This window comes from Tupaia chinensis, unplaced genomic scaffold (assembly GCF_000334495.1).
Source record: "Tupaia chinensis unplaced genomic scaffold, TupChi_1.0 Scaffold000549_1, whole genome shotgun sequence".
Classification (NCBI taxonomy): Eukaryota; Metazoa; Chordata; class Mammalia; order Scandentia; family Tupaiidae; genus Tupaia; species Tupaia belangeri.
The window spans coordinates 2,714,628-2,718,588 of NW_006160061.1; positions in this window are offsets into that span (position 1 = coordinate 2,714,628).

Here is a 3,961-nt window from a genome sequence, read left to right on the forward strand (position 1 = left end):
GAGTCATCGATCGTCTCCCTTCCTGGCCCCGCACCCTGCCCCGCCCCTCAGGTCACCTTCAGAAGGCGGCGTTTTCCCTAAATCGAGGGAATTGAAATTCAAAATACAAGGGAATTGTCTAATTTCACTAGCCCAAATTAGGTGGCGAGGTTTTCAACCTTAAACTCCAGAGCTTGTTGAAGTATTATCAACAAATCACTTAGCAAAGGAGATCACGTGCTGGTAGGTAGAAGTATGAACTCCTAGGAGGCATCTCAAGCAGATCTAGGTAACACTGCAGGTTGTTCGTGACCTTAGTAAGTTAATTCACCTTTCTATGCCTCAGTTTCCTGCGCTGAAAAACAGGGCTAGTAACAGTACCTACAGCAGGTGGAGGTTACATGAGAAAAGCTAGGAGAGGCCAATGTAAGAGTGCATTACAATGACCTTATCTATTATTAAACTGCAGGTTTCTGGGGTCTGCCCTCAGACATTGTGATTCAGTAGATTTAAGTAGCCCGGAGGATCTACATTTGTCTATTTGGCCCTAGGTGACAAAGGATGGCTGGGGCCTCATACTTGAGAAACTACAGTAAACTCTCTTAAGTCACTGTCATAATTAGTATGCTGTTCCTCTTTTCATAAGACTCTGCCCTCTCTCTGGAACAAAGGATTTTATCAACCTTAAACCAGGTACCTAAGGCCCAGCAGCAAGGGAACTTTTCACTCTAGCTTCAGAGGTTCCAAGCTCCCTTTTGAGTGCCAACCACATACAATAGAAGTTGTCAGTTCTAGAAGCCAGGACTGTCTTTTGCTCTTCTCTGTGTCATCTGCACTTAGCAAAGTGTCTACCAAACCAAGGGCTCAATGCATAATGTTTCTTAGACAAAAAATGAAGAGAAAGACCTATAAGGTTTGTGAGCCATGCTATGAAAATTAAAGGTTTAAAAAATGATGAAGAGTTATGTCTGGGTGAAATGTAGAAGCCCTGTGAAAATAATAACCAAAGAAGGTTTTTGGGTCCAGCAATTGGCGTAAAGGCTACGTCGCTGGACTCCCATGTAGTCAACCACTGTTTGAGTCCGGGATCGGATGACTTAAACTCACGCGGGGGCACATGTGTGTGCTTGCCCAAGATCAGGAGAGGAGAATGGAGGAAGGGATTGTGGCGTGCCATCCTCCCTGGGGCGGGGATTTCTCACTTTCTGTCTTTCTGTCTCTGTCTTTCTGGTGAGCACACCTGCCGTATAGCAAAAACCTATCCAGAAAGAAAAAAAGTTTGTTTTTTCTTTTTAGATAGGTTTTTTCCATTTGGGTGTCTGCACTCCCAGAGATTCAGAGAGAGAAAAAGAGAAATCACTCCTGGGGGGATGACCACTAAGCAATCCCTCCATTCTCTTTCTAGGATATTGGGCATGCACATACAGTGCGGCTGCTGTCTGGACTCAAACCGCTGTCGGCCATGTGGGAGTCAAAAGCCTTAAGCATCACACCCGCTGGCCTCAACCAAGAAAGATTTTCATTGAAACCTGTTAACATGTTCTTTAACCTTCAAAAAAATATGCTCCTCATTTTCTGGGCTTTGAGAAGTCAATGCAATTATTTAAGTAGGAAAAGAAGTTACTAGACAATGAATGGAATATATGAACAGGTTTGCAATGTTTAGATTTCCTCATAATGAAATTATAGTGCTAGAAAATACCAGAGGATCTTGAAATCCTTTGCTTTCTACGTGGCTATGAGATTAGTGGAAAGAAACAAGTTTGCCTTAAGGTAAACACCTCTATCCAATCACTATGTTCCTTACTCTGCTTTATTCTTCTTTCTAGTACTCTTTTTTTTAAGAGACTTTTGCCTTAGGATACAAGCACTTCCTGGAGAGATGGAGACAGTGAGAGGAAAGTGAGAAATCACACCCCCCCCAGGGGAGATGGCCACGCCCACAATCCCTTCTCTATTCTCCTCCAAGGATCTTAGGTATGCATGCACATGTGATTTCCTTTCGAGCCACCAGGTCTGGGGCCTAAACCTTGGTTGGCTATGTGGAAGTCCAGCAACATAATCACTACACTATAAGCTGGCCCCAATATACCTATTTTTTTGTTTTCTACCTTTCTCTAGTAGAATATAAATCCCACGAGGATAGAGATTTTACTTTATTCATTTTCCTGTAATTTCTCATTCATAAAGAATTGGGGCAGTCATGTTGCTTGTACTTCTTTTAAATGTGTGGTTTCTATGATCTCCCTAAAACATTGTGTAATGTTTTACCATTGTCACTTCCATGCCTAAAATCTTCCAGCAATCCCCATCAATTATAGGAACAATTTCAAAACCCTTGGCATAACATGCAAACCTATTATTGGGCCACTGCTCACCTTCCATCTCCAGCTTTCCCTCCACTTTGTTAGATTCTAGCTGGTCTGCCAGTCTTATAGCTACGTTAATCTGCATATAAAACCAAGATGCCTAACTTTCCCATGTCTTGGAAGGTCCCTTGTGTTTAGAACATCAATACCCATTACCAAGAATGATGAATAAGAGTCAACGAAAGTCACACCTTTTTTATGAAATCCTTTCCTTGGCCACTCTCCCACTGTACACATTCCCCAGGGAGAATGAACTATTCCTGCCTCTAGGCTATAGATCTTTTAAAATGAGTATCTCATTGACTTATTAGTGTTTGTTTATGAGTATGCTGGGACAGAGTTGAGAGGTAACCTGAAGGGAATCACGTCCATCTATAATCTTGATCAGTTTCTCTCAATATATCTAAAGTGTTAAGAGATTAGAGTCAGAACAAATTTCCCAGTCAGCAAGGGGCATGGAGGTTAAGGCAGCTGGATTCCACGTGGCTGACAGTGTTTCAGGTCCTGGATTCACAGCCTGAAAGACAGTGAGAACATGTGCACGTGTGCCCCCAAGTCCCAAGAGAAGAGTGGAAAAGGGATTGCTGTGTGCCCATCTCCTGGGGGAAATGATTTCTCCCTCTCCCCTCTCTCTCTCTGAAGCACACACGCCCTATAGCAAACTAAAGAAAAAACAAACAAATCTCCCTTCCCACCCAGGCCCCTCACCCCATACCCTTCTAACCTGGCTGCTATCCCCAAGTTTCTCTTTTATAGAAGCTTTGAAGCCACTACCATGGATCTTCTCCCACTGGGCAATAAATTTGTAGACCCTGGTATTCAATATCGTTAGAATTTGTTCTTATATTAATTTATCTGTCTTTTTATCCATTCATTAATATGCAATCTCTATCTTTTTTGCTCTCCAAATCCTGCATCTCTTCCTTCCCAGAACATCTTCCCTTTCAAGATGAAGAGCCCTGTACCCTTAAGCCAATATTCTTTTCTATTAATAATTCCATTTCTGTCTTTAACCACACAGAACTCAGAAAACCCTATAATCTTACCTCCGTCAATGACTACTTTCTCCTACTTGTTTTCAGAGGCCCTGATGATTCTCCTTACACAATAATTCTTAGCTGTACTTACCCAATAAGTGTCTAGAATCACAATTTATTGCCTAAATATATTATTGCAGGATTACAATGTTTTCTTAAAAATTTCTCTTTCTTGAGTGCTAGGAGCCTTATATGCATTATCTCATTTATTTTCACAATGTTCTAAAATGAAGAAGTTCCAGAATTTGCAAATAAGCAATATAAGCTTCAACCAGTCGTTTTTAACTCCAAAGTAATCTACTTAAATTACCATCATTCATCAACATTTAATGAGTTTACTCCATACAAGGCACTTGTTTTTTGGGATTTTTTTTTTTTTTGGTTTGATTTTAGTTTTTTGCAACCGGGTATGTGCACTTATTAGAGTGAGACAGAGAGAGAAAATAAGAAATCGCTGCTCCTGGGGATGGGGGAATGGCCATGCAGCAATCCCTTCTCCTCCATTCTCTTGAGATTTTGGCCATGCACACAGATGTGTCTGGTATATTTTTTTCAAGCCTCCAAATCTAAGATTCA